This window comes from Pleurodeles waltl, chromosome 3_1, assembly GCF_031143425.1.
Source record: "Pleurodeles waltl isolate 20211129_DDA chromosome 3_1, aPleWal1.hap1.20221129, whole genome shotgun sequence".
NCBI classification, from domain to species: Eukaryota; Metazoa; Chordata; class Amphibia; order Caudata; family Salamandridae; genus Pleurodeles; species Pleurodeles waltl.
In genome coordinates this window covers 1553092343-1553099864 of record NC_090440.1, presented here as the reverse complement: position 1 = coordinate 1553099864, position 7522 = coordinate 1553092343, and positions in this window count along the sequence as shown.

The following is a 7522-nucleotide window of genomic DNA, read 5'->3' as shown; positions in this document are numbered from 1 at the left end:
GCCCATGCCATTGGCATGGGCACTGCTGGGGCCCCCAGGGGCCCCACGACACCCCATACCGCCATCCTGTTCCTGGCGGGTGAACCGCCAGGAACAGGATGGCGGTATGGGGTGTCAGAATCCCCATTGTGGCGCAGCAAGCTGCGCCGCCATGGAGGATTCCTGAGGGCATCGGAAAACCGGCGGGAGACCGACGGTTTTCCTGTTCTGACCGCGGCCACACCGCCGCGGTCAGAATGCCCTGCGGGGCACCGCCAGCCTGTTGGCGGTGCTCCCGCATCCCGTCGGAATGACCCCCTATGTCTTTGTCATATAGATAGTGCTATGTAACTAACAGACTTGCGTAGCCCAGCCCTATGTGTTGTATTTGGGATCAGGTGTCACAATACATGCATGCTACAGGACACAAGCCATGCTTGGATGCCTCATGTATCACTTGGTTCTCCTCATAGTTCTTAGTCACTTTAATCATGTTGCAGTCAGTATACCTGGCATTATTACAGACACATAGACACACATATTCCTTTGGGAAATACTCAGTGGCATATGTGCAATGCACTGACACCATTATGCCTGCATTTGTTGCAACAATGCAGTGGTGCTGATTACTTACACATATGTACAAATGGGCACTGTGGCACATTGGGTGCACAATGCAACTTTTCTGGTGTAGCTCCCCTGCAGTAAGGTGATGCAGTAGAGGGGCACTCAATGACGGGTGACTTGGCCATACCCAAGCACATTTCATGACGTTTGACACAGCATCAGCCATACGATGATATGTATACCTGAGGAAATGGATAATTTACTAACACCAACCCAGGGGAGTGGCTTGCCTGACACATTTGTGAGTAATACGATGATTGCTTCACAGATTAGCTTTCACTATGTGTGCTCAATTTTCCAACACACATGAAGAGTGCAAAGATACATTAAGGACTGTTGTCATTCTTAAAGGGACATAATACAACTATTACCTGCAAGCCTGTCATACATTGTAGCCATGATGTCTGCATTTGGGCTGGGCTGTAGATCATACACATGAGCTACTGTAGGCACACGCTTTCACTTTGCTGTTTTTTATATGTCCCGCCCTGCACTTTGTGAGTGACACACCTCAGTATATTTATTTCACTTGTAGAAACGCACAGCTCCATTTTTTTGCCATCACATGATGCATTCTATTCCAATACTTTCAACCTCAGACACAGATTGACACAGGTCATGTATAACATGCATTTATTTACATGTCCTATTGTGGGTTACTGATTTAGTTCATTGCACAGGAGATAGACCCCAGGAGAGACGGCCAATGAGATACAAGAGGTAGGGGAACATGTAATCAGACAGGTGTGGAAGAGAAGTGCTTCAGTCGGGAGGTGGTCACATTACCATTATGTAGGATGGGTCACATTGACAGACCATAGGTCTGATTGGTCAACAGTGTGTAAGAGAAGTGGGGACGTAGATTGTTCTAGTGACACTGGCATGATCTTAAACACAGAGCTAACAAAAAACTGTCCATGGGCCACTGACTATAGCTACCAGGATGTTTTACCGGTGAGATTTATTTCTTCAACATCTTCATTCTCTGAAGAGTGTGATTCCCTGTGTGCCAGGGATTATGCTGGAGTTGGAGTTGAGTGAGTCGCAAACACATTAGGGGCAGAAGAAGTTGAATCTCAGGTCCCAGTAGCTGTCATCTGTGGGAAGATGTAAGGCATCAATGCAGCAAGGAGAAACTGCTGGTTTCTCAGCACACAGCAGCAACGTCATAGTGGTAGGCAGCCAAATACTTCTTGATGGATACCAGCTCCTGATGCATGGACTGCATTACAGTGAGCATTTCCCCCAGCCTGCTGGCAACCTCTCTGGTGCTACTTTGGTAGAGAATTTGTTTGTGCCTCTGCCTAAGGACACCAGTGATTTCGGCCAGGAACTGCTTCAGTGTATGCAGCATGGAGTGGGTGTCTCTGATGGCAGCAGAGTTGTCCCTAGTGGGACTGAGGCACCTCTGTACTTCAGCTAAACTGCCCGTCATGGTCTACCTCTCCACCTGCACATTTTGGGCCAGCACCCACTGGACTCGTATGGCTTGACTTTGGAAAATGATGTCTAGTTCCTGAAAAGTGATTCTTTTACGATTACCGTCATGTAACATGCTGCAAATAAGGCAAACTGGAATGGCATGGCAAGCAAAAAAACTGATGGATTAAACCCAGATCTGTGACTGGGGGTGAATGTTTGATTTGCTCTGCATCCCGTCCATCATCTGTTGTTCTTGCAAATCAGGTTAGCACCACTTTTTCAGCAATTGCGACATTCACTTTTGTTACTTACATGGTGCAGGGAAATGGTGTAAAGCAGCGTTACATTTTTTGGTGCAAAACTGCGCTAGGAAAGTTTTACGCCATTTCTTGTAGATCTGGGCCTATGATTTTAGCTTATATAAAAAAAATGGAAAATACACTGAAAAAAACAAAGGTTACACTGATGCTAAAGTTATGTCTTCTGATAATATAAAAACTAACATCTAAAACCCCCAAAAACAATGACATTCACCAGTTATACTTTACCGACTTAAGTATAAATTGCACCCCCACTATGCAATGCTTATGACATCACATATTACATGACTCATAACATGTTAAATAAATTAATTGATGATGTTACTGATGACATCTCACATGACATCACTGATGACATCAATGATCACATCATCCACTGGATATGACAGTTTTCTGTAAGCTTTTCATACTGCAATGTATTCAGCAACATATATGTAGGCCAGAGTTTCCATAACAATAGTAGTACTAATGAGCATATAATTTCTCAGCAAATTGAATATGAAGCATATCTGTGAAATCATCCACAATGATGTGATATTATACTCTATTTTTACTACTACTGAGGTGCCAAAGGCAGTGTGGGGTGGAGGTGGGTCACCTGCAGGGGATTAAATTCAGGGCCTGGCTACAGGTCAGGTCCTGCACCCCACCCCACACCACACTCTACCTTTGGCCATGTGCGGTGTGGGAATAGCTGCAGACTCTGCACCCAACCTCCTGCGAGTGGTCATCCGAGCTCCAGTGCTGGCTGACCCCCTAGGGTTGGAAAAAATCACAAATCTCTGCAATCCATAGTTTCCATTTCTGTATTTTTAAAAAACATTTTCACTGGTCTACCGCATAAGTAGCATGCCAAGGTACTGCGGGACAGGGCAAGATTCACTTTTTAATGTTTGTACAGTCTTGCAGTACCCAACTGTATTTCTGCGGCACCACACAGGAGGGTAATGCTAGGTCCTATAGGACCTCACAGGAGGCATTGCTGGGTCATTTGGGAGTTTCCAGTGTACCTGCGGTACAAATAAATGTTTTGGGCTCTTTTGATATTTTTTTATGGGAACTGAGATCCTATGGGATCCCACAGGAACAAAAGCCCTTTCAGCCTGTCAGAATGCTCTATTCAGTGGTTCCCAACCTTTTGTCTCCTGAGGACTCCCACTGAATCACTATTGGAAGCCGGGGATCCCCAAGCATCTTGTACAATATAAATTTCAAACAGTAATTTGCAAAAATACACAAACCAGTATAAACCAAACACATACTCAAACTACTGAAGATATCATTATTTTATATTGACAATTATGCAAAAATAGAAACATTTTAAGGGGAAAGTTTGCACTGCATCTCAATGACTAACTTTTCAATGTTTGGTCTTTTTTAGGGAAGCAAAATCCTCAGGTCAGATTCTACATTTCCCAAGCCATTTGTTTCTATTTTTAGGTACATACGATCTGAGAAGGTTTTCCACATATAAATGTGGTGGAGAAAAGAAGTAAAAGCATATGAGCCTCTCGTCTCTCTATAAACTTGCTGTCACATGTAATTCATTTGTTTTATAGCACCTCTTATGTAGGGTTTTGGAGCGCTTTACTTTGGACTACAAGGTGTAGGATTCACATGTCATCTTTACTGGTAGGCATTTTCTTAGAGTGCTTGGTCTGGAGACACACAAACTCGGGATTCAGAAAGTAACACAGTGGTTAGCGTTGACTTTAATAATAAGAATGTATCTCTACGTAAGTAAATTTTTTACAAGCATTAGGATAATGAAAGACAAGGGTAAAAACATAGTTGCATGTAGCTCTTTGATGGCAGTTCCTAGCTCTCTATGCTACATTGCGATTGTAACTTCTGAAATGCACAGTGGCAAAATAATCTCTGTCATAAAAGCAATAACCCACTGTGTTATGCACATAAAATACTGTTCTTTGCATGATGCACGTCTTTGCAGCAGGCATATTAACCATCTGTGCTACCTTAGATGAGTCAAAACTGCCACCCGACAAAAGTCCCATCTCTGTCCAGCAGGAACATTAATTACCAGAGTTATGTTGACACTTTTATTTTGGCGTGAAAGCTGGTGGATGAATTTGCAGTGCTTTTAAAACGGCTCCATAAATAGAGTAATGAATAGAAAACATGCACGTGTTTCTGAGAGGCGCCAGCTGAAGAATTGCCTTCCTGTGCCCCCCCCCACGGGAAAGTGTCCTGTGAACAAGGTCTGGTGAGACCGAAACGCGTCAGGGGATTCCTGTTTGTTTGTTTATGATCTCACTAATGTATTAAAAGTTAAGGTATTTTTGGCACAACGACAGAGTGCGGTTTTCTCTTGCTAAAACAGAAAGAGAATCTTGTTTTTTGAATATATATATATATATATATATAATAATAATCTTCAACAGATGGAACGATAACCATCTGACGGCTGCACCGATCCCGTTACTCAGATCCCAATTATTGAAACAACATCGTATGGAGCAAGAGCCAATTCAGTTCATTGAATTTATTTCTTATGAGGGTATCACAGAGTCCTAAAGTAAGATGTCAACGTGTTTCGGCAGAACGCCTTCTACTGGACAAATCCGGCTATCAGGCCGGCACCATATAAATACAAGTTTAAATCCTTCCTTTATTTTCATGACATAGTGATTTGATCCAATGCAGCGGCCATCTTAAAACATGAAAAAAACTACAATTTAAGATTTAAAATCTACAATTGGTAAATGAATCGCTTACAATAATTCAAATAATTTAAACATAGATATATCATGTATGTCACATAGATATCCCAAATGTGTAGTACATATCATTAATTCATTTTCATGAAAATCATAGGTTAACTATTCTATGCATAACCTTGCATGTTAATGCATCATTAGAACCATTATCATCAGTTATTCTAGTCAACCTACATGAATTGCATACATGAAATATTTTTAGAGTATGTTTTTTGGGATATATGGTTGTGAGATATATTTATCTCTGTAGGTATACCAATATTTGTAATTCTTTCAATTGTTAAGATTAATCAATTTCTCACAAATATTTTAAATAATGCAAAGTACTGTAAAATCTTATAAATGGTTTGTTGTACAAAATTCCTCAATATCTAAAAACAATAGATAAGATAATAATCAATTAAGTTATAATTTAAATATGTAGAATCAAGTTCATCATTGAATTCAGAATAAAAACCAATTATATATTATCAATTCGATCTCCTATCGATTAAAAATTACAGTTTCTAAGTTAACTTCAGTGAAGTCTGATCTTTTGTTTCAATTTCCCATTTTACTGTCAACCTACACTTTGTTTTCTATGTCTAATCAATAAATATCTTGAACCAAAATTGTGTCTAATTGTATCATAGTACATGAATACATATCTAAAAAGCGAACCATGTATTGTGTAGATAAATCTTCTCTGTCCCGATCTATATTATAGGTTGCTCCATAAATGCATGTATTCAATATGGACTTAGGAAGAGGCCTCAGCCTAAAGTGCAAGGTGCTATGTGATCTAAACTATTTCTATGTGCAAAAGGTGTGTATACCACATGCAAATTAGTGTTAAAAAGTTGTTATTATATGGTGAAAAGATTGTGTGTTAGGACCCAATTCTCATAAACAAAGTTTTTTTTGTTTTGACAATAACTTTGGTGCAGTTTGATGAATCTTCACAAATGTTTCTGAACTAGTTTGCCACTCACTTCAGTTGCTGTCTTAAAAGTTTTGGGGTGATTTGTTAAGTGGAGGCTGAATAAAAGGTGAGGGTTCCAAAACTCATTTTCCTATGCACTTTCCCATGTTGATTTTGAACATGACTACGGCCCGAACTGCCGAACAGAATTACCCCAAATTTGTCAGAAAGCTAGAACTTGGGGCCAGATGTAGCAAGGCTTTTACGCGTCACAAACAGCAAAAATCGCTGTTTGCGAGGCGCAAAACCCACATCGCAATGCCCATTCCCATTTTGCGAGTCGGTAACCTGGTGTTCCCCTTCCTATTTGTGAGTCACAGCGCGATGTAAGATTGCTTTGTGACCGCGAACGCAGTCGCAAAGCAATCGCAGTCACCACCAGTGTCACACTGGTGATTACCCATTCGTTGTGAATGGCCTTGAAAACGTGTTTTCAGAGCAGGCAGTGGTTCTATGGTCCACTGCCTGCTGTGAAAAAATGAAACTGATACATTTCATTTTTTCATTTGTAATGCATCTCGTTTTCCTTTAAGGAAAACGGGCTGCATTACAAAAAAAGAAACTGCTTTATTTAAAAGCAGTCACAGACATGGTGGTCTGCTGTCTCCAGCAGGCCACCATCCCTGTGAGTGCTGCGACTCGCAAGGGGGTCGCAAATTGCGACCCACCTCAAAATATTAATGAGGTGGGCATTTGCGACACCCTTGAGACTCGCAGATGGTGTCGTGCATCCGGCATTGCGACTTGCAAATTGCGAGTCGCAATGCCGGATTTTTCTACATCTGGCCCCTGGTACAGAAAGATCTCTTTTTGTTATTTAGTGCAAATCTGTTCAGTAGCTTTGGAATTATTAAAGAAGAAAGAAATATAGAAATCTGGGGATGCAGATATATTGCAGATCCCCCAAGGCAGATCCGCGGATCCTCATGCGCGGAGCCTCATGCCCTGATTGGCTGGCTGAAACCGGACTGGAAACTGGTGGCCACTATTTGATATATATCTTGGAATGGCCCAGGAGTAAGCCAAATGAAATAAAAAGTAATTAAAGGAGTCATAGTAGAGGTACCATGATACCATGGGGGTTAAAATAGATGTCTAGGAGAGATCCCTGATGGGCATGAAAATGCCCCCACACAATTGTTTTTCCATGTGTGAATCCGCGGACCTGCTCAGCACGCATCCCTGTGAATCCACAACAAATCTGCAAATTCGGCGATAAATTAAAAGAAAAAACATACCCACTCACAGACCCACACACTCACACACCCACACAGACACTCACACACCCACTGACAGAAACACACAGACACTTACATACTGACTCACAGCCCCCTCAGACACACACCCACTCATAGAACCACTAAGACATGTACACACTCACTCACAGGTCAATAGAGACCCTCACACACCCACTGACAGACTCACAGACACTCACACACTCACTCACAGACCCACTCACACGCTCACTCACAGAT